Source organism: Lepeophtheirus salmonis, chromosome 6, assembly GCF_016086655.4.
Source record: "Lepeophtheirus salmonis chromosome 6, UVic_Lsal_1.4, whole genome shotgun sequence".
Taxonomy (NCBI): domain Eukaryota; kingdom Metazoa; phylum Arthropoda; class Copepoda; order Siphonostomatoida; family Caligidae; genus Lepeophtheirus; species Lepeophtheirus salmonis.
The window spans coordinates 58,614,773-58,640,297 of NC_052136.2; the positions used below are offsets into that span (position 1 = coordinate 58,614,773).

General features: G+C 33.1%; 1 protein-coding gene and 1 long non-coding RNA gene across 4 annotated transcripts in view; one reads left to right on the top strand and one right to left on the bottom strand.

Moving 5' to 3' along the window:
- LOC121120322 (uncharacterized) overlaps positions 1 to 25,525 on the bottom strand; it is a 67,869-nt gene that overhangs the window by 26,723 nt on the left and 15,621 nt on the right. The gene's annotated exons all lie outside the window — the stretch shown is intronic.
- LOC139905895 (uncharacterized) lies at positions 22,532 to 24,965 on the top strand. Its single transcript, XR_011781019.1, has 2 exons — positions 22,532 to 22,664; positions 22,731 to 24,965. It is a non-coding gene; the product is annotated as an uncharacterized lncRNA (long non-coding RNA).

Below are 25,525 nucleotides of genomic sequence, written 5' to 3' on the forward strand. Positions count from 1 at the left end.
TTTGCCATAATCCTGTTGACTAACAAAAAAACAGAGCCGAAAACATCACCTCCGTTCAACTTCAGTGGCGGAAGTAATTAGTAAAGTACCATTTTAAAGGCATCTGTACCCTGGTGCGACTATTATAATGGTATACTAAACAAAAATTAATATAGTGTATGTATTGATCCCATCACTTGTACGTCTCGTCCAGGCCTGTCCTACCGGGCCGTGCAGAATTATTTACCGATTTTTGTTCAGAATATATCGCGGACAATAATGACATTTAGAATGACTTGAGAAACAATTTATTCATACATTTTTAGAATAATGAAATAGTTTGTGATCAAATTTAATCAGGCATTTCTGTTCTTGTGTCGTTTTTTGCAGTCTCCACCATTTGATTCAATGACACTGGTCAGCGTGGGCGACGAATCTTCACATAATCTTCCGCTGTTAATCTGTAGCCAGTGGGGAATCATACCAGCTTCATGGCCTTCCCGTTGGAGGCCACGAGACCCAACATCATCACCGAAGCAGGGTGATTTGTTGTTGCCACATAGCGGTGCTTATCTTGCACATCTCCAAAGCTCACAACATGGTCATTTTGCATGTTGAAAATAGGATCGACCGTAAAAGATTTCTCATCTGAAAAAATGATGATGCATCCAGATGAGCTCTTGATATGATTCAAGATTTTCTTGGCACGCTCAAGTCTGACTTCTCACTGACGTTCAGTTAGCAGAGGGCGTTCAGTACGCCTCAGGGACTTTCCTCCAGCCCTTTTCAATGCCCTTGTAACAGTTGATCTCGACGTTCCCATCTTTCTGGCCATGTCGGCAATGAACCTGTTGGGAGTCCTCTTGAACACTGCCTTTACTTGCCTTGTTGAGACAGTGGGCTTCCTGCCAGCCCCAGGGGAATGCTTGAGATCACCCCCAGCCTCCAAGCGCTTGGAAACGTTGTAAATTGCCTTCAACGAGGCCCCATCCTGTTCCTTAATGTTGTTATGAGGCACTCCCGCTCGGAGGAGGGCTGCAATTTTGATCCTCTTTGTTTCCTGATGGGACATGGTCTCACGTGTGGAAGTTGTTACGCTCTCACAGGAAGGATTTTTGTTTATCTTAACAGTAAAAATACGAAACAATCAGATTGGTTGCCACAAAACCTCTTAAAAAGTATATTTACATCATCGGTAAATAATTTTGCACGGCCCGGTACATCTTTTAAACGAAGAAAACGTCCTGTGGATCAATATTTGCTAAATTATTTTTTTTCAAAAGTCGAATGATTCCTAATCCAAAGGGTCCATAAGTAATAATTATTCACCACGTATTATAGTTCTGCGTTATACTAATATAAAAAAGTTTATAAATAACAGAACAGATACCAAATGCAATCAAATCATATGTATTTTAAGTGGCAACTTTTGAGATGCCTATAGCCGTGATAGCTCTTCTTTTTTTTTTTTTTTTGCTCCCGTAATACTGCATAATGACCCCTGTTGGTATAATAATTTGTAAAATTGTAATAAAAATGTGTTTATTTGTAGTAGCATATTTGGTCCTCGATTGCAGCAAATTGAGAACAGGCTTTTGCTAAACACTCACCAAATTTGAGTGTTCTCAAGGAACGAAAAATATCTGAGGAATGGACAAAACTTAAGGCAAAAAGATTAAGTCTGCTCCTCATTTTGAGGCTGGTTAAAGCACGTTATTGAAGCTAAAGGGCTACATATTGAAAACTAATACGGTTTGTAAGATTAATTATTCGTCAAATATCAAGTATTTATTTATAAATATTTAAAAAAGATAAGTCCAGAAATGTTTCTTTTATGCACATTAGGGGGGGTTTTTTTTTCGAATTTTAATTACTGCTAGTTTGCATAAATTATGAAATGATAAGAAAATAACTTTTGCAAAATTCATTTAACTTCGACATCATCTTTAGCATACCGTTCAAAGTTTCAAAGGAGATATTTAATTTCTTTACTTTGTTAATAAGGATTAAAATCCAGCATTAATTATTATTTTTCAATTATTAATTATAAGTTTTTATTTTCTAAAGCTACCCTATGGAGCAAAAAAGAAAATTATATGAAAAAATTAATATTTCTTTTGTGAAAATATTAAAAAAAAACGATGCGCGTTATGAGCGGGTCATCAAATTTTCCTAACTTTGTTCCATAGGACAATTTTAGGAAAATAAAAAACTTTATAAATACTTTATATAGGTTAAAACAATTGCTATCAAAGTTATTTAATAAAAAATAACCAAAAAGGTCTTTTTAGTATCTATATTTATTAAGTAAAGTGTTTTTGTCTTTTTCCATAATTGGATTGAGATGTGCCACCTAACAATAAACTCGTAGGACAATGAACCTTTGTATAGGTAATTTTCATATCCAGTCACGACGTTTCCGCACTAGCCATAATTGAATTTCGAAAAAAGTTGAAACACACCTTCCTAATGTATATAAAATGTTTCAGAATTAACTTTACACCGGTACTACATGTCAATTTAACTATCGTTTTTGATGCAATGTTACAAACCAAATTTAAGAATTATATAAAAGAAAGTTGATCACGAATGATTGAACCTTCAAAGACCAATCCCTGATTTGTTGTGCCTATTTAATATATCCTTGTATTCTATTCTTCATATTATTTCCTTCAAAAAAATTATTTTAGAGAATCTTTATTTGTACATTTCCATAGATGATCATCAGAGTGTCTATGTACTTAAATACATTATTCTTAGGTTGTCCTTGAATGAATCAAGAGCTCATTTGATTATCATCATGCTTTAAATTATAGCATTATAGCCTTTTTAAGATCTCCCTTTGACTCACAGAAAACGAACTTATGCTTTGAAAATCTCATTCTGTAGTAGGTATGTATTTTGGGGGTTTCAATATATATGCATGTATGTGCCTTGTTACGATGAAATTGGGTGGTTTTGAACCTTGATGAATCTCTAATAGGTATTTTTATGTACGTATTATACATAGTGAGCATCTCTTTTAGGAATCTTACGCTCTTTTCTGTGTCACGATTTATTCAAAATGAAATCCACAATCAACACTGATAATAATGCTAAATAGGGTTGTTACAGGGTTACCCTAAAGTATTTTATCTGCGATTTCATTAGTGTAACGCAATATGGGTTCAATCCTTCCCTTCTGTTGTAAAACAAATGCGATTAAAATTAATTATATTAGTCAAGATGCATTATATAAGAGAAGGAGTAGAGAATCCCTATCTGGCTGGTAAATCATTGCACCAAATATTTTGGATTTTGAAACCTTCAATTAGTCTCACTTCGGTAAAATATAACATCTAAAAGATTTGAGAAACTGCAAAATTTCGTGGCAAGCCAAAAAGTGGACGCTTAAAGGTCAGCTACCACTCCAGAAAACGCTCGGAAAGTTAAAACAATAATTTACACCAAACACAGATGAATGGCTAAAATGACAAAGGAAATCGAATCATTCATAAGGATCTAGGGATGGTTTCACTCAAGTGTGAAGCGTTTTCGATTGAGAAAAAATGGGACCTGGATCAAAAATTCAACCAGCAAAATGACCGAATATTGACCTCTTCATCAAAAAGTGTCTTCTTAGACCTTCAAACTGTTCCAAAGCGTGTCAATAGTCGATCCCTTTTGGTTTGGGACAAGGGTTTCAAATTAAGGAGAAAAGCTTCATTTGTTTTTTATCGTGGAGGGTCTCCGTATGATATGGTTATTTACAATTCATTTTGCTTGGACCCTTTGGTAATTCGATAGTTTGAGTCCAATTCATCCAAAACAAAAACGGTAGACTTTTAGCAACACGGAGCTCCAATACATACCATCATTCAATGCCAAGAGTGCCTTAAAGTTAAAATCCTTTTTTGGGAAAATCTTTGAGCCCCCTTGGAGTCCAGATCTTAGCCCTTCGACATCTTTGTGTAGAGTAATTTCGAGTCAAAGGTAAAAACCCTTCAATATTCAAAATTGGAAGATCTTTATGCTACAATTGAGAAGAAATGGATCCAACTTCACATGTTGGCTTTGTCTTACAATTTAGGACATAAGTTGACATACCCAAGAATATTTGCTATACTTTAGAGTCTTAATTAGATTTAAGATACTTAATTTGGCTCCCATAATGCCCTCCAAATAGAATGTATCAATTTATTCTAATTCTAGATACACACAATGAATTTTTGTAAGTGCAATTTGGGCCACCTTCAAACAATTAATAAAAAAATTTATTTAAATGAATGAACGATTATTATAGATATATAATCCATACTCAATTTTGAGAAAAATCATTCTTGGTTGACCTTGTGTTGACGGAGCCCATATGCAGTTAATAACTTGATAAACATTGAACTCAATACAAAATACCTACTTGGAGGAATTCTATATAATATTATGTATGATGGCTACTTATTAAGTCATTGGAAATTCATATTTCCAAATGAAGTTATCTTTTACAGACTCAAGGTCTTTTCATTGATGTTGATGGTATAGTGATCATGATAATTATGAATGCACTTGAAATCCATAATTATTTTTCTTGATGTATGTATGGGTGTTTTTTCCTTATACTCTGTGTGATGAGTCTTGATTTGGTAATTTATAATATGTAATAATTGGTATAAATTATCCATAACAGATTTAAAATTAAATTCTAATTTAGTTTAATAAGTTCTATATATGGTTATTATGCTGTTTATTGGATGCAATTTTGTACAATTGTAGTTGATTAAAGCAAATTGTACAAATTACATTTTATAGCTCTCATAACATCAGTCACTTAATAATTAGAACTATACATCCATGCAAACATTTCATTTTGATCTATTAAAATTACTTATTTATTTTGTACTAGCAGAGGATAACCGGGTTATAGGCCTAAATAGAAGGGAATGGAACCAAAGAATGAAGGTAGAAAAAAAAAGAGAGAGAGGGATAAAGAAAGAAATAGAGGGAAAGACATAGAAAAGAGGAGCGAAATGGAAAAAGAAAGGAAGTTTTATTTCGGTCAACAACCGCCTCTTAATGACCTCGGAGGCCCACAAAATCTCATAGGAAAATGCTTTATTATTATATAAGTTTACTTGCTAAATTTCAGACTGATTTAGTCGAACGTTTTGGAATCCATGTTAGATAACACCAAAAAAACTTATAAATATGTATAAGATTTAACGATCAATATAACTGGAGGCTTTTAAAACTATGAAATGTTCCAAAGAATACTTATAATTAATTAGTAAATTTTTAATCAAAAACTCAGAAAGTAAAATTAATAATATATCAACCATCCCAGGCTTATCCAATTATTTCATTAGCTTCATCACAAGTGATTAAAGATTATTGATCTTGTATGCAACTTGTGTAACTTGCTTATACAAGTGGTTGACCCATCACAAAAACATGATATGTGTAAATAGTAATTTTTTATTTTTTTTTGAAGATAGGATTGTTAAATTTCCATAACATTATTGTGCACTGAATAGATTTACACCATAGATCTAAAATCATTTTTTTAAATTTAATTCATTTTTTTAAAGGACCGGTACATTTATCATTACCATAGACATCTCTCATGGGGAATCCGGCCGGATTAGTCATTTCGCTTTAATTGAATGAAATATAAACAAACAGTATACGAAGTTGAGCCATCAAAATTTTGAAGAGTCAGAGTGCAAACTTCATACATCGACTCCCCAACCCTGGTAAACCCATTGATAAAAGGACTGCAATTATCATGATGACCTCTAAGCTAACTTTCAATGAGGAATTCTTTCAGCTAGGTATGCTATCACAAAAACATCTTTAAATAGCCATTGTAATTATATACAAAAAGAATTATCCCCTAATGACCCTATTTAGTAAAGTGGATAATTATGGTAGGAACATGAGTAAGAGTACACGAGCGTTAATTTCCAAATTACTTTAGGATGAGCTACAAATGAATCATCCCATATTGATATTAAAATTATAAATAGTTTTTAAAAACTGTGAAAAGGAAATAATGTTCATATGCATGATACCTTGATCTCTTCCCAATAATAAAAGAACATATTGTTACCAATTCCTTAGATGTGGAAGAGCTCAAACAAAAGGAGGAAGTATTTTAATAGAAAAAAAAGTGTATTTTGCGAGATTACTTACGAATAACCTATAATAAGTAAAGATAAGTAGTAAATCCCCATGACTCTATTAATTAGATAATTATTATTCGGTATCCTCGAATGGTTGCTAAAATAGTATGTATTGTATATACGCAAAATGTACATAGGATAAAGGGTAGCCACACCCTATTTATGTGCATTACAAGTTCTATCTAACAGTATTATTATAATATCCGTCTGCTTCATTATTGATATTATAAATAAGTAGAAGGATGTATTTACAATAAATTAACTTTGAACATTGCCAGTCATCATGGAGTCATTTATTGAAGAATAAGCATTGAATCCTGATCAAATTTATATCTTACCCAGGTTCGGGCCGTTTACACTTTTTTAGCACCGTTTTTCTCGGAAAGATTCCACAAAGCGTTCATTTGTTCATTTTTTAAAGAAACAAAACGATGATCACGTGATCGATGTTTTCTCAAATTTAGATGGCTACAAAAATAGCTTTTTTTACTCGAAAAATGTCAATTATAAGGTACACCAGATTACGTCACTTAATAATTCGACGTCTGCATTTTTTCCTTCTGCTTGCAGAGTTTAACTTGGGATTTCAAAAGAGTGGTGAATTCATGAAGGTTGGGTAGTTAGTAAGTTATTCAATACTTCATGATACCCTCCTGGGACATCTTCAGGATTACGGTTTTTTTTTTTTTTTTTTTTTTTTTTTTTTTTTTGTTGAATATTTTATTAAGAGGTAATCTCTCAAAAAATTAATTCATTTGGTAGGGGTCACCACACATTCCCCTATGCAAACACCTCTAACTTCAGCGGGGTCTATAGAAATTGCCAAGGAGAAAATTACCATTGATAAAGTTTCCATTGGGGAAAATTGCCTTGGAAAAATAGTCAGTGTAGAAAATTGGCATTGAGAAGATTTTCCAATATTTAATAATAAAATCTGAATACCTCTGCCCAAAACTTGTTTTATCAATGACAGGGTCACCAAGGAGGACAAAAATCATTGCCTCTACTTTACAAAACCTATAAGCGCCATTCAAATGCTCTAAAATAAACCACCAAGTCCATGGGTTGTTTAAACATACAACAGGGACACCATACAGGTTAAAGCTCCCTACCCCCCTTCAGTCACTTTAGAAAGCATTTAGGATCCCTTTATATCCTTTAAAATAAACCCATGTCCATGGGTTGATTAAAGCTACGGCGAAGACATTAAACGTTCTCTTACTCAAATAAATTTGGCTAAAAATTTATTCTTGGGGTTTGTTTCGCCTCTTGGTTTTAACTTTGGTCCTGGTGTAAAAAATTATTTTGCAGAACAATAATAAAGGAGTGAAAAAATGATTGGGTAAATAAACATCGTTCAATGATTTATTTTTTCCTTTCATTGTTCTACTTTTTATCATTCAGAATTGAACAGAAAGCATGAACGCACTCATTTTCTACTCAATCTCTAAGCCTCATCATTTGAAAATAAAAAGTAGTACAAATTTTGTTATTTGCATTTCTCGACTTTGTCATCAAAAAACTTTATATACATACATATATGAGCCTTTTGTAATATTACAAAAAAGGAAGTGTTTTTATTTATTGTGCCGAAGTTCATGGTTTCTTCAAATATATAGCATAGGAATGGATAAAATAATCAACGAATTATTTGATTACTTTATGAATTAAAAATACAATTTAATGAAGTTGTAAATATAAACTGGTGGTTACTGAGAGATTTTGTATTTTACCTACATATATATATTCTCTAAGATATAATGAAATAATATTCATAAAGCCTACAAACTATTATTTATGTAGTTAGTTTATTAATAACAACTCATGGATGCGGAAGAGGGAGTCCTTGTGGTGACAGAACATCGTTGTTTTTGTTTATTATTCTGTGGATCTACTTATCAAGGAGACTTTCTTAGACTTTTTCAACTAAAATCTCCCCTCCCAATTGATCACTTAACATGTAGGTATTCATAAACATTTGAAGATTACAAATGTAAATCGAAAGGTTTTTCGGTCCTTAATATGGGACTTAAAATCCCCCCTCTCTCTGTAATCAGTCCTTTAAAAGTAAAAAAATTTAGAACGGTCTCTAGAACACATTATTTATACTAGTAAATCGTTTTCATTAGGAGCGCTTCATTTTTTCTTTTACCTTAAGAAAAAAACGACGCCATTTTAATTTTTTCCCTTTGACATTAGAGCAATATACACATGATCAGCGATTGCTAATTATACAAATTTATTATCAAAATAAACGATCAATGCTGATACTGATTTTCATCGCAAAATCAACTGCAGTGATGATTGTCATTTTTGTCTAAATGACTTTGTTAATTAGCAAAATATACGTTATTGGTCTGTCAGCAATCCGTAAGTGTTTCACGAGACATAATTGCATCCCGAAAAAAATACTGCTTGCTGTGGATATGCTGGAGAGATCATTGACCCATATTTTTTGGTTGATGATGATAATCGCCACCTAATTGTAAATGAAATCTCTATTGCACCATGATAACTGATTTTTTGGCCCAATTGCAAGGTATGGACTTGGCAAATTTCAACAAGATGGTGGCACTTGTCATACAGAAAATGTTCAAATCCATTTATTCCAAAGCAAATTTGGTGAGCACGTTATTTCGAAAAATGGATCATTCGATTTAACACCTTAGACTATATTCTTTGGGATCACATGAAGTTTACACCAATAAGCCGGCAACGTTGGAAGAGCTCAAAGAAAATATCGAATGCAAAATTGCTCCAATGTCGGTCAATTCATTGGAAAAAGTAGTGGAAAATTGGGTTACGTGATTGAACTTCTGTAAACATGGTCGAGGTGGTCACGCTAGAGAAATCGATTTTCATAAATAAATCTCTATGTTTATAATTTGTACGAATAAAAAAAAATTACCAAAATCTTTAACCATTTGTGTTTTATTTACTAAAAAAAAGTTGAACCCCTCTTAATGAAAAACCCTATATTATAGTAATATCCTACTTCAATAAGTAGAATTGAGTAGTTTGTAATGAAAAGCTACTTTATAAAATTAGAAATGGAAAAACAGTTGTTGCGTGTGCTCTTTCTTATATATTTTTTCCAATACTATTTAATAGCTAGAGTCAAGTAGTTTTTTTTTTCTCCCCGTAGCTCATCGACAACGAGCTCGGGAAAAGTTATTCTCTTGAATTCAATGTGCGTTTGCGCCCGGGCGATTCCTAGAGAAAGAAATATATTTTATGTATATGGATTTCACCAAAAGATTCCTCGGTCAGATACAGTAAATTTAATACTATAGTGCAGGTGTCGGCGACTTATGTAACGCGTGCCACTGCTAGCACGTGTCAAGTAGATTATATTCCCGTAGTTCGTGTGTGTTTTTTACCATTATTGTTAATAGTGGCACACTCATTGATTATAAATGTTGAAGTTGGCACTCCACGTAGGCAAAGGTTGCCTACCCCTGCTATAATGTATTCTTAATCAGTGCAACTTCATCTAACCAATTAAAGGAATATTAAAAAAAAAAAAAAAAGGTTAAATTAATACCCTTGTAATCATCAGATACGTGTTACATAATTTTGGGCTAAAAAATAAATTACTGTTGTATGAAGAGAACCTTCTGCATTTAATATAGAATTAGGAAAAATATTACAGTTATATTTAAATTCATATATATTATTATTATGCATATTTAATATAGTTTACACCAAAGATAGGCAAGAATTCTCCTTTTAGAGGGAGATGCTAACTACAGGACCACCTATTAAATAATGAACAAAAATATAAAAAGAGAAGACGCAACAACCGTTTTTCCTTTTATAATTTTAAAAGTAGTTTTTTTTTTTCATTAAAAACTACTCAACTATATTAACAGGTGGTCGTGCTGTATGAAAACTTCTTCTTTTGAAGTAAGCGTTATCGCCTCTCTCTGGTGCAAATTATTTTAAAATGCATGTTAAAATAAATGTATTCTCGCCCCAAAATCATATAACAGGCAGCTGATATTAACAAATACCTTCATTCAGTGGTATTATATATGTCTCGCTTTTGCCTTCTCCTTGCACCCTTTTTTACATCACAAAATACTCAACTCTACTAATAGTGTATGAAAAAATAAAAAAATAAAATATTCTCCGCAAGGTCCTGTGACAGTCAGTAGGTTTTTTTTTTTTTTTAAATGTTCTCTTAATTGGTCAGATGGAGTTGCCTTGATTAAGTATAAGTAGACATTATAGTATTACATTTACTCCATCTGATCTAGGAATCATTTTTAAAGTCCAAATACATGAAATTAAGGTTTAGATATTTATTCCTCCACACAATTTTTTTTATACTCCATTTTTCTTAATTTCTAAATCAAATCATTTTTTTTAACTGTTGTAACTGTCCCTGGCTACTAATACATTGGACTACAACATTGGACGTGTCTTATTCAAATTGCAAAGGGTGCAAAAATTTCAAATTGGTATAATCTCTAAATAGATTCAAACAATTGATATGTTGTATTAAATTTTAACGTATCGGAGTCAAAACAGCTCTGAGTAACTAAGCCAAAAACAAAAAGTGTTGCCACTGTCCCTGCTCTAGCCAACTTGCATAATTACACCATTTAATTATGTTCCTCCATTAGTAACAATAAGAATATCAAACTGACAATGCCGGAAAAGATCAGCAAAGTCTAACAAATAAAACTACCTATACATAATATTATACATTTCAAACAGATGGTCTCTTTGCATGACTGCTTACATATATAGGTATATAGAGTATTCAGCCTTCGACAGTCTGTTTTCATGAAAGTAATAAAAATTTAAATACAGACTTTAACCTATTTATGTCATGCCAAAATAATTAATTGACTAGTTATATTTGTTATATCTTCTTAACTTTTATTAAAGCTTTAGAAGATTTTTCCATTTCCAGAAATATTAATTGGCAAAAGTGTTAAAACGATATGTCAGTAAATGGGTATTGGAACCCCTACTTGCAACACCATTATGCTATAAAGATATGTGATCGTCGATTACGAATTCTCTTATGTTCAGAGCTAGTGGTACTTAAAATAAAAGTTTTATCAATGCTCCTGTAAGTGCATGTGGAGAGTCCTTAACGACATGGTCGAAAAAGTAGCAAATACCTATATCTAGGGTAGAAAACACTTGAATGAATATTCATTCAAGTGTTGCCTGCATTAAATTGCGAGAAATGTTGAAATAATGTTGAATTTAAGGAAGAAAGAAAAAAAAACAGTTGTTACTAGAACTATCAAAAGATATTTGAGTAGTTTTGCACCACATTGCATGTTGTAGTTCATTTTAATCTTAATGATGTCAAATGAACTCAGACATGGTAGACATCAAAGAAAGATTTATACAAATTACATTAAGGAACGTTATTTGTGAACTTCGCCACCGTTGGTGGCAATGAAAGTCTCCAAGTGGGGTTGAAGAGGCTGCACACGTGGCTCATCTTTTTCAACTCCTTTTTAGTGGCAGACTCGGCATGCTTTGGACTCTACTATCCATCAGATGAGGTCCGGGCTATGGAGTGGGCAGAAGTTAATTAATAAGTCATTAAGAAGACTTCTACAGCCCGTCATACGAAATTATTCATAGTTTTGAGTCAAGAATGGCATTTTCTTCGACCTATATTAGCTCTTCTTAGAGCTTTGACCAGTTTTGACACGGTAGACCAGTCTGGGTATTTCTTTTTCTATGCGAATTCGGGCATGGACATTGCTGAATTGAACTCAAAAGAGTGTTTGGCAGCTTTAGTGGTTGGTTTGACTACTCTACGGCTACCCTATGATGTCACTAGTAGATATATAATGACGTCACAGGTATACGATATATGAGAGTGGTTAAAAATTTTACGAAATAACAAACTTAAAGTTATCCCTCAAAAAAATATATTTCTTATGGTTACAAGCATTGATTTTACTCGTATTTACTTTTGTCAAAAGGATACTATCTTATTGTTTGTACAATAGCAAAAAAACATTAATTCGAGGTTGAGTCACACAATGGGCATAACTTGAATACAGGAATCCATAAGACGACCCACATAATATGCATTTTTGTGCCGAGTGAATTACCTAATACAAAGGATTATATCATTTCCTCAACATAGTTAAAGATTCAATTCCATCAATCTCATTCAATTGAAAATCCCGAGACATATTTAGTACTAAGGTATTCCAACACCAACGCATTGACGTCTTACTACTAAAATGTACTTACATAATATTTAATATTTAAGAGCATTGCCGAAGCAAATAAAACCTTCTCAATATAATATCCTTATTAGTGTTGTCGTGAGACAAATATTTTCGTACCGGTTCCAGTACGAAAACAAATATTGCTATTTCGGTAATTTTAAATACTTTTTTGACTAAAAATATGCAACAAATTGTCTTTAAGAGCAATTCACACACATTTGCAGACTTTCGTAGAAGTTCTGGTTTGGGGTATCACGGGGTCCTCAGGCTTGTATCAGGGGGAGGGCTTAGTTTTTTGATATTTTTTTTTGGGAAAAAAATTCTTGGAAAAAGCAAAAATTTCTTAACTTGGGTGAGGGCTATATGCCCTATCACAATGTTACATACATTAAACAAAACATTAATGTTCAGAAACCTCTAATTACAGAGTAACTAGGATGTCAAGAAGAACCAATTCCATAGTCAGTTGACAAAAGGACCCAATTGCCTCAATAATTTTATTGATCAACTTTACACATTTCAAGTACTGTAATACTTAAAGCACTTCACATGTTTGAACACTTTAAAAGGCTTCTGGGAAATTCCAGCGTTACGAACGTTAATTTCAAAAATAAATTGGGAAACTAAGCTTAATATTGATGAGGCATTCATTTGAATTACAAAAATTGAACATACATCTTTTAGTTACACTTATTGGCATACAGATAAGCTTTCAATAGGAAATGTTTGACCCTTTGGATTTTGAAGGAAGTACAATCAGTGTTATAAATGTTACGGACGTTACATTTGAGTCGAATTGCTCCTCTACAAAATTAAAGTTTTTCTAATAACTCAGAACTACCAAAATGTCACTTGGGTCCTTTCGTCGTGGTAGGGAAGGTTTGCTAGCTTAGACATTTCGTGATTTTTTCTGTACTATACAGGACAATTTTCCTTTTTCCTTTGTAATTGTCAATGTAATAAAACTACTACTTCAAGTTAGTACAAGTTAAGAGGAAGAATTAATTTTTACTACCCAAATTCGCTATTTTTCCCTTTTCCTAACTCATTGGTGGAGTTGACATGTTCGTAATATGAAAAGCACCTTTAAAAATTAAAAAAGGAAAACATTTGTTGGGTGTACTTTTTCCTTTTTTTGTTTTTTTGTTCATTATTTAATAAGTCGTTATCTTCTCTCTCTCTGAAGTAAACATTCTCGACTATGTTTGGTCTAAAATGATTTTAAAAATGCATAATAAAATAAATATATTTATATGAATTTCAATATAATTATAATATTTTCCCTGCTCTAATTATATTTTAAATGTAGATGGTTCTTGTCTTTATATGAGTAATTCATGTTCTCACTCCAAAAACTATATAACATACAGCTGATATTAATAAGGGTAGTAATTATGTAGTACCGTATGTATCGCTCCCGTTTTCTCCTCATGTTCTTTTCCCCCCTACAAAAAATGTCGACTCACCTCATTGGTTATGTCATCATCACCCATTTGTTTGTGACGTAATAGAGGAGCAATTACCGATTTTAACAGCAATAGAGCATGAGCAAGCTAATATATATTATCCGAAAGGGGGTGTGACAGTCTATAGTTTTTTATTTAAAAAAAATGAATAATACTCAAAAGAATTTAGACAGCAAAAGATGAGTACGTGATATTTAAAAATTAATTATCATTCAGAGAGTTGTATTTTTTTGCCACAAGACGGCGCCACTCTCTGTTGCTATGTTTAACAATGAATATAAGTAAACAAAGCCCCTGTCCCATTTATTATAGTTGTCTTTACCTCATTTTCCCGGTATCCCTATAGTACCGAAACACCGAATAGCACTCAACTATGTATATTAATTATACGGGATCTTTACCACCTCATCCAGGAAATTCATGAAATGAGCTATAAAATGACACGGGGAATAAATAAACATGACTTGTCTAATATGTATGCTTATATGTAAATTTATGCATACAATTATATTTGTCTCTAAGTGTGAATAAGTGCATCAAAACGATACTTCTTTGCTGCGATTTGTACTGGATCCGACAATGAGAGAAAATGATATTTCAAATACTTTATCAAATAAAGCGTATATAAGACGTTTAGTAATATTTGTACATAATATTATTTGAGGCAAGGAATACAGTTCTATAAAAATGGCTTACATCTTTTAGTTCTTCCTTTTTGTGAACACAAAAGGGTTATTTTTGGGAGTAGAATAGATCTATTTGTTTTATGTCTTCAGAATAGTAATAATAAAAGTTATTTGAATAATTTACAATCAATATATAACGATTGTTTCAGCTCAATTATATACGTATTATAATAGGTGTAGCTAGAGGAAATCCATTATTTTTCCAAGAGATGGCTGTAGTATTGTTTATCTCGTGTTGTATGAGTGTGATTGGTTTATACTAGACGGCATTCGAAATATTACATTTTTTTAATGAAAAGTTTCTCAAAAAGCGTCATGGTTGTTTGACCCAGTATTGTTTGAGATCGCGTCAAAGATGGACACCAGAAAAGAGAAATCACGCCATATTTTAGAGGTTTTTTAAACAAGGTGAAACCGCAAACCAAGTGGCTGAAAATGTGAATAGTGTTTATGGTCCTGATACTGTAAAGGCCAATCACGCGCAATTTCGGGTTCATCCATTCCGTTCCGGTAATTTTAATATCAAAGATGCAAGGCTAATTGTCGAAAATGTGGATAAAATAATGGGAATCGTCCCGTAAACCCGTTTTGTTAGTATTTTTTTTATTGCCAAGGAGATAAACAGTAATGGGAAAAAAAGTTTAATAAGATCCATTAAAAATAATGGATTTATTTCTACTACGCCTAATGTTTAATAGCTATTCCACTAATTGAAAAATAAGCCTTTAGTTGGTCAAAAAGAGTACTTGTTCCTTGATTGAGGCAAGTCCTTAAAATATTAATCTATCAAATAAAATATTGATTCCTGCTTTAAGTGTATTTTAAAGGAATTTTTTTTATTTAAAATTTATTCTAATTGATCCAAAGAAAATTAATTGATTTAAACATCTGTTGATATATATAGTGTTCAACGAATATATAGTTCCTAAAACGTCTTTACTTTTAATGTATCTTGCAACTTTTCATTTAAAAAAAAAAGAAAATGCACCAGATCAGTTAGTCAATTCTTCACAATTGTAGTACTATTCTCTACTTAGGTATATATATTGTAGAAAATTGCTCAGAGCTTATCAAGAGTTTGTTCGAGTTAAACAAATCAACATTAAGAGCACTAATAAGTAGAAAAACCACAGCTGACAAAAAAAAAACTCATAGTAGGTCACGTCGCATGGGATAATCTAGCAAGGGATGGAACAGCCAAAATAAATAAATACATTAGTCATCATAAGAAACACCTATTGAATCTAAATAAATCATAGAAATTTGGATGTTTAAAAAAATTTGGAGAAATGAAATAAATAATAATGTAGATAATATTTAGGAATATAATCAAAAATTCCCTTATTTTTGGACTAATAAGAATAGTCATGAAGCAAACAATGAAGAAGAAGTCCCTGTTTCTGACTGCATCTCGAGACGTCGTCGCTACTTTGAGCATGAAACGAGCCATACTTCAAGAAGGATGAATAATAGGGTATTTTGGATCGAGTGAAAACTTTACTGTTGATGGTGAAGAGTATCATTACCGATAGGTTTGACACAAGTCTCAAGGCGTCAGACTGGATCAATGAGAGGAGATAATGATTTTAAAGTGGAAGCTCTAGTAGCAAAGACTCTCACGATTATTTACGCTACCAAATCAAAAAGGACTCCTCTTCTTGCAGGTCTAAACACAACAGTCGCAAGATATACAGAATCAATGGACTTTGAAAGTGTATAATTTTTTATATTTTTATTTCATAAAGGGGACTTTTACCCCATCTTTGAATAACTTTTAAATCTTTAATACTTTTTAAGTAACATAAGTACTAGCATCAGTCATCTCAACATATTAATTGAGGTGTTGAGGTCAAAATCTTATTATTATTCTTTAAGACAGAACACATTTGCATTGGATTCAGTAGTTATGTATTCGTGCAAATTTTAAGCTGGGCTTTTTCATTTTTTCCTTTTTTTTTTTGAATTGGTAATCTGAAGAATAAATTTTATTTTCCTTGGCAGTGATTATTATTTAATTCCTGAGTGGTGAGCTTCCTTTCTTAAATAGAATAGATTATAAGCTAAACCTGATTGAACATTCCTCTGTGCTCATAAAAGACGGAGAGTAACCTTGAAGATTTGTTGCAAAGTTATAAAATTATAGTCCTTGTTGGACTCTGAGTGGAATTTTCGGTTACTTTTTTTTTAGCATGCCCATTATAAACAGGATTTTCATCACTAGATATAAGTACTGAATAGTTAGGTGTGAGCGTGCTCATAAAAACAAAGAGTAACACAGTGGATTTCTTTGGGAGTTATCTTCAATATTCTTAGAGATAAATTTATTTTTTAGCCAACGCCTAATTACTCCGGGCAATGCCGAATACTACCGCGTGTAAAGTAATAAATATAATTCCTTTCCGATCATGAATAAAAAGCAAAAGTTCTTTGAGTCTATAGAAAGAAATAAAATGATTTAATACATTTTTTGAAATTGGGAATCTAAGAACGGAACTCCATTGCCAATTTTATACTAACAATTTTGCGAGTCAGGAAATGTCAAAGTACAAAATACATATGGAATGGGTACGTACATTAATGTAGATACACTAAGGAATGAGTAAGAAGCATGAGTAATAGGGAAATATCTTTTGGGTGGGAGTGCCACGCCTGATCTCTTTCTCTCTCTTCCTCAGATCGAATGGGATTTGAGCATAAAGCCATAAATTATAAAATCAAGAATTATAATGTATATTGTTACATAATTAAAATAGCATGACTTGTGTTATTTTTTGTCTCATTATACTAAATACAAATATGAGGTATATAGTAAATAATAAAAAATGGTTTGGATTAGTGATGGGACAATAAATTGGAATCGGAGAGTTATGTTCCTTTCATATTGCAATATAATTTACATACCGGGCCGTGCAGAATTATTTACCGATTTTTATTCAGAACATATCGCGGACAATAATGACATTTCGAATGACTTGAGAAACAATTTATTCATACATTTTTAGAATAATAAAATAGTTTGTGATCAAATTTAATCAATATAGCTACCATTTGACTCAATGACACTAGTCAGGCGACATCTGAAGCTGCCACAGACTTGCTGGATGTAATCGGCGTCCATGGAGGCCCAGCCCTTGTTGACAGCTGCTTTTAAGGCATTTATGTTCTTGTGTCGTTTTTTGCAGGCCTTGGTCTCCACGTGCGCCTAGATAGAGAAGTCTAGTGGGTTCAGATCTGGACTCTGAGGGGGCCAGTAGTCCTTGGGCCAAAAGTTCATGTTGTCCTTGAGCCACTCCTGAGCTTTCTTGCTCCATCTTGTTGAAAATCCCAAGGAGAGTTGCCGACTATGGATTTGATCCACGGAAGGAGCTTGGACGCCAGAATCTTCACATAATCCTCCGCTGTTAATATGTAGCCAGTGGGGAACCATGCCGGCTTCATGACCTTCCCGTTGGAGGCCACGAGACCCAACATCATCACCGAAGCAGGGTGCTTTGTTGTTGCCACATAGCGGTGCTTATCTTGCACATCTCCAAAGCTCACAACACGGTCATTTTGCATGTTGAAAACAGGATCGACCGTAAAAGTTTTCTCATCTGAAAAAATGATGATGCGTCCAGATGAGCTCTGGATATCATTCAATATTTTCTTGGCACGCTCAAGTCTGACTTTTCGCTGACGTTCAGTTAGCAGAGGGCGTTCAGTACGCCTCAGGGACTTTCCTCCAGTCCTTTTCAATGCCCTTGAAACAGTTGATCTTGACGTTCCCATCTTTCTGGCCATGTCGGCAATGGACCTGTTGGGAGTCCTCTTGAACACTGCCTTTACTTGCCTTGTTGAGACAGTGGGCTTCCTGCCAGCCCCAGGGGAATGCTTGAGATCACCCCAGGCTCCAAGCGCTTGGAAACGTTGTAAATTGTCTTCAACGAATCCCCACCCTGTTCCTTAATGTTGTTATGAGGCACTCCCGCTCGGAGGAGGGCTGCAATTTCGATCCTCTTTGTTTCCTGATTGGATATGGTCTCACGTGTGGAGGTTGTTACGCTCTCACAGGAAGGATTTTTCTTTATTTTAACAGTATATAAATTTGTCAACTTTTAATCACTATATGATGTTCTGTAGTTTCTCTTGTAAGTCTATTTAAATCATCAAATAAGTTTAAGATATAAAAATTGACAAAATTTCCAGAGAAAAGTAACTTAACTTTGAGACACCGCCCTGGGAACCATGTTAAAAAAAAAAGATTTTTGGCAGAGTGATACCCCTACATATGTAGAACATGATGCACAAGTTTTATTTTCATAAGAGTTGGGCAATTTTTTTATTCTTTATCAAGTACTTCCACATTAATTTTCAGATTTTTTTTTTTCTAAATTAAAGTGTGTAGACATTTAAATATTCAACTTTTGACTTTAAATTTGGATTCGTCACACTTCAAAATAGTCAAGTACGAAATTTCAAGAGTTAAGCTCTTTCGAATTCAAAAATATACAAGAAACAGTAGCGTTCGTTAATATTATAGCGACGCTGAAAATTTTGGTCCAAAAGGGAGGGACTGGGACGAATATCTATATCTCATGAACTATTAAGAATCATGTACTAAAATTTCCCACACTTGATTTACTCATTAATTTGAGATTGTGTGCCAAAAATCATACAAATCTGAGAGGTTGGGTTTACATGGACTGGTTGATTTAACATGGAATTCAAATCAAAATTCAAGTGTAACATATGTGACATATCTTGCTCCCACTTTCTCCTCACCCTTTTACACAAATCCCATCTCTATTCATAAGTTAAATAATGACTGGACGTATTCTAAACATACATCCAAACAATATTGTCTTATTAATATACATGTAAATTCAAAGTCAAAATTGTATTAGGGGCGAAATAAAAATAAATTAAAAAGTAATGCACTTTATAATTCACTTATGTTCCGCCCCTAAACTACATACTATCGTTCACCTTGTAGAGAATATATAAGATTTGACTCACTCATAATTCGTTAATAAGCAATATCCCAAATTTAAATTATATCTCAGAAATAATAAGCTTCGAAATATGTATATCCCACAAGAAAAATGAAATATTAGAAACTACGTATGTGCATATTTTTGGTCTTCTCGCCAGGGTGTGAAACACTTTCTGCACAAAAATAATTATGTTAAAATGTGGAATGATCGATATGAAGAAAAAAAATCAAATATCTCAAAGAAGGCCTGAACTTTGTTATACACACTCGAATATGTGTGGGCATATTTTGAAATTGATTATTAGATATATCGAATTTTTAATCTACCATGATTCAATTTCATGCCATCCTTGGAGATGTGAAAGGGTCTACGACAACTCCTTTAAATAATGAATACTTTAAGAATTGAGTTACCCTATTTTCATTTAATAAAAAAAGAGGATTCATGTCTTGATTTGTGACGGTATTAAGTACTATTAATTTGTGAAACTTGAAAGTTGAATAAGGATTGACCGATAGGACAAAAGAACCACTACGTCAAAATTTCACCAATTTTAACCAATTACAGACTGTTTTAATAACAAACAAACAAAAATATATGAGGTAATGTAGGTCATGTTTGGGTATAAATGACAACAATGTTGGGTTAGAAATGTTAACAGCGGATCCCTGCAAACTTACTCGTATTGTGTTTCTCCTTGGTGTAACAGGTGAAAACAGAGCTCTCATTTTTAAGTAATTGTACATACGTATATATATTCTTATGGTTATTTTATTTAGTGTGTCTCTGTTGTGATAATATTGTATGTTAAATGTTAAGATTTATGAATGGTAGGAAAAAAGCAGCATTAATTCGAGACTGGCCACAGCGAAACGGCTTTTCTAACGTCGGCGTAAATCAGTGAGACATCTGGTGGTGTCAGTGTTGTTCTCAAAAACAAAGCCATCATCAACCTCACAGGCTGCAGTACGAGTTTCAGCGCTATTTTCTAGAGTGCAAAAGAATGATTAAGTTTACGAAAGATCAGCTTTCGAGCTTACAACTCCCCAAAAGGAAGCAGAAGGCATAGAAGACCATTTTCTTGACCTGGTGCATGAATCCAATGCAAAGGCTGTTCTTGCAGAGAAAAACAGGAAGGCATTCTGGGCTACTATACATGGTTCACATTGTTGGGGTGGCGCTGGCTCAAGTGGTTATATTTCACTCCACGTACCTGTGCAATTCGGTGTTATTTAGCATGGTTGAGGTCAAAATCAAATCGCCAAAACCACCTGATTTACCTTGAATCTGATGTCCACTGCACCATTTCAAAAGTGGAATAGAACATTGAGGCACTCCTCAAGGCAAAAGAAATGCAAAAGTCTCATAACTTGTTTGCGTCTAGGCCAAAGAAAATGTGAAAAAAACGAATCTTTTCACATGTATTTTATTTACATGTGATAACCTGCAGTAAAAATATAATATATACGAACAAAACTTAATTGTAGTAAATGCCAAAAATAAGCAAAGTGTATATTTAAGTAATAAACACTGCTACGGTTAAAATCGAATTTATAATAGACCGATGCTATGGTGGGAAATGGGGAGTTGACTCACTAAAAGTGGGGAATTGGAGAAAAAGGTTTAGATCCCCTGGTCTTTATAGTCACAATTCCCGAATATCTCTAATGTATAAATTATTGTGTTGCGTAAAGAGTATTAATTACTTACTCTTGTGAATAGTCAATGTAATCTGTGTAAATTGTAACATTGCAATGAGAGGTTGTGTGCATTGTCGTTCCTTGGTTATGAGTGTATAAATTATGTTCAGACCCTTATGAATGAAATAGCAATTGATGTAAGTCCTACAACTTTTTATCAATTTCATTTGTTGTTCTTTATGTTAAATATCTTATAATCCAAATATTTGCTATATATATCTGGTACAAATATTCACTATATAAAAATAATAATTATCTATAAATTAAATTTATATTTAATTATCTCAACACTCAAATAACTCAATAACAATTATATAGGCGATAATTCTTTTTTTTAAAGAAAAATTGAAAGATTTTTAATTTGTATCTTTAATTCAAATTTAATTTTAATTTGTATCATACATCATGAGTTGTGAAGTTGGGAGTCGGAGTCCATAACCCTGGTTTTAAGGGTTAAGAAGGGAATTTGAGCATATATTTTAGATAAATAAAATATATGCGTAGGACGGGGATTACTTGTGCGTTAGAGAAGTAACCTGTATTTTATTGTCAGCTGTTATTGTTTCTATTTATTTTCCCTTTATTAGTTTTTTTTCAACATTACTAGGTTAAATTAGAATTGATTCTTTTTTAGGGAAAGGTTGCGAGATAAACGCAACGTAACTCCGTGATATACCATTATGTTATCCTTCTTTCTCTAATTCCACCCCTTTTCTCTCTCGTACAAACTTAACTCTTCTTTCCCTTGAGATCAAGGATAAAATCATAAATTTTCTTTGTGTTACCACATTACCTTAAGTTGTTATTATTTCCCCTATTGTTCTTTATTCTCATGAGAGTTTATGAATCACGAATCCAATCCTATTCGTATGACACGTATTTAGGTAATCCAATCATCAAACTTAGGCCCCATTAACTAATTACAAATGCCTTTGTACCCAAGTAATGAGTCTAATCAAGAAATACGATTTACTTAATTCCTTACAATAAAGTTTGTATCATGTAGGTATGTAGACTAGACATATGTAACACCTATGTGATGATAAGGAGTGGGCGGGGTCAAACATGATCTGTCGGTATATAAAAATAAAAGAAACCGAAAATGAACTTGCGAATCCTGACGATTTGAAAAATGCTTGTCATGACGTTTTAATAGATTAGCTGCAAGCAACCGTGAGAGGTAGGAAATATACACAAATATCACTGCGTATATAGTAAGAACATATAGGGCAGAATCACTCCGATATTGATCCTCAATTCTACTTCGAGTCAGGCAAGAAATTACACTTATAAATCCCGAGCAAACCCTCATTATTATTCTCAGTCTTATTTACTATCACTAGTTATTATTTTATCCCTTAGATATCCTCTTAAGAAGAATTAAACAATCATGATAGCAGCTTGAAAAAATAAAAAAGCCTCTTCAGATTGCCAACTGGAAAAAGGCCCTTCCGCTTACTTGAACATGCTTGATACAACTCTGATTATACGTATGTGCACGCGTTAATTTTCTATCATTCGTGAGATATTAATAATTATTAATTATGAAAATCTAGTGTAGAATGGACATGTTAAAAAAAAGAAACCGAAAATCAACATGGTAACCCTGACAATTTGAAGAATGTCTTGGAGGAGAGATGGAATAATGCTCATGACGTTTCATTAGATCAGTTACAATCAGCTGTGACATGAGAAGAAAGAGAAAAGGATATAAACAAGGACATTTGCTAGAATTACTCCGATGTCGAACCCCAATTTTAGACTGAGTCCAACAAAAAAATTTCAAAAATCCATAGCTATTCACAAAAAAATTTAATTTTTTCGATAAAAAATTCCAATATTAAATTTTTTAAAAAATAAAAATCAATTGCTATTCTCAAAGAAATAAAGAATCAATTTTTTAGCAAAAAATTTCAAATATTAAATTTTCTAGTAAAAAGCAAAACTTCCTTAACTTGGGGGAAGTTGGCTAAAGTCCCTCGAGTCCACCACCTACGGACGATCTCTGTAGAGATAAAGAAGGGTTGTTGTGATTGACTAACTATTATATGATTTCTGATCTTATTCCTTTCTTCTTTTTGAGAAAAGAGTTCGAGATACAAAGGAATAGTGACGGGTATGCAACAAAGATAACATTTTTTGATAAGTAAAAAATATTTTGTATATAATATTTGTGCCTCTTGAAGTATTAACAGTTTTTATAGTTTTGAAATTAGTTGGCATAACATTTTTAAACTTATACAATACACCATTCAACCAGGCTGTAAATCTTTTAAACAAGTTCGATTTATTAAAGATAATGTATGCAAACAAAAATATTCATTTACTTCTGATTAAACATTAAACTGCTGGTGTGGCTTTTTTATGGTCTTTATGAGAGGGGTGGGTGACTTTTATTTTAAAAAATTGGGATTCTTAATCAAATGCAGAGTGTGCAAATTATCTATGACGTGACTTTGGTGCTCTCTTAGACAAATCCAGGCACTTAGGAAGCTGATTTTTTTTTAGACATCTTGTTCAAATCTGCACCAGTTGAAAAAAAATGGAATCAATTGACGATTTAGTTGTCCCAAATATTTAGGAAAGACACGGAGGCCTACCTGGGATTCTGCACCGGGAACTTTTGCCGAGACCAGAAGGTCAACAACAAGAACAACATTGGTTGGCCTTCTTGCCCAAGGATGTGCCTGACGTCATACAAACGAAGTTTCCAGCCCACTTTATGGTGTCTGGGGTAGTTAGCTCCAAGGGCCACGTCATGCTTATTCATATGTTCCCTCAAGGCCTCAGGGTCAACACGAATGCCAACTTTGGCGTGCTAAAAACCAATGTGAAGCCTTGTATCGTTTTGGTTACCAATAGGAGGCCTTACATGTGGCAGCAGGACTCGACTCCGTGACACACCTCGAAAAAAAGGCTCCAAGATATTTTGACGGCTTCATCTTGCCGGACTTTTGAGCTCCGAACTAACCAAATCGAAATCCAATGAATTTTTTTGTGTGGGGTGTGATCGAAATACAATCCAACAGAACACTTGCAACACCAAAGACGAACTTATCTGTCGAATCAAGAAGGAATTTCAGGATTTGCCAAGGGACCATGTGGCAATTGCCTGCTCGTGCTATTGGTCTCGTATAGAGACTGTAATTGAGGCTGAAAGGTGATGTTATTTAATAGAATAATTTTAAATCTTTCAAGCTTTCCGAGGCTGGTTTTATTTTTTTAATAGGATAACTGGTTGGAGAGAAAATTGCGTTTAAAAAAAAAAACAATTTTCGTGACACAGCCTGCCTGTATTTGTATATTTGTGAAATATATATTGTGTCTTTTAGAAAGAATCACAGATAAGATTATAAAATACAATGATGGAAAATTGTTGCACAAAGATCTCAAATACTCATATTATTATTTTTATTCTGGAAAACATTAATGGAGTTTAACTATAGTTACATATGAGGAAGGTTTTTGAAGGTTTTTTGAATATGAAGAAGAAGGAGGGTTGATTGACATTTTTCCAAAGTATCAATGATTTTAATTATAATATAATTATTTTTCTAGGAGGAATATGAACCGCATAATGAATAATGAAAGTATACATATCACATACAAAATATACCTTTGTAAGCAGATGCAGAGGGAGGGGGAATGATTTGGGTTGAGGCCAAATGTCAAAAAATATAATCCAAACGCTTCCTTCTTCTTCATTTTTTTCTTTCCATTGTAAGGATTTATATATACCATATATGTATGTGGAAGAATCACTGATAAATATTAAAAAGTACATAACTAAATTAAAAGACATGATTATTGAACTCATGGTACTTCATTTAGAAATACAATTAAGCAGTTGTGGGGACTTGGACTCAAGACTTATGACTCGACTTGGAATTGAGTACATATTTTGAAGACTTGTAACTCCACTTGGTTTAACAATCAAACGACTGATGACTTTACTTGGACTACATATCTAAAACTCGCTACTCGACTTGCCATCGAAAGATATTTTATATTGAACTCAAAAAAGCCTAAACACAATCGATCCTATATTATAATTATGGACTTATAAGGAGCTCCAAAAAAGTAAAAGGACTCAAGCTAGACACGGTGGAAATACTCAAAGACATGACTTGGACTTGCAGTGCAAGAACTTTTCCCATCCCTGGCTATACTAGAGATAAGTGCTTTTTCAATCCTTATTTATTTGGTGTGGCCCACTTCAGTCTTAGGAGTGGCCATATCAGTCCTTGGGACTGGTATTAATAACTTCAGTCTTTGGGAATATCAATAGTGTTATTTGAGTCCTTATTTGGCAAAGTAAACTACAGTCCCGTCCAGTTCAGTGTCGGTCCAA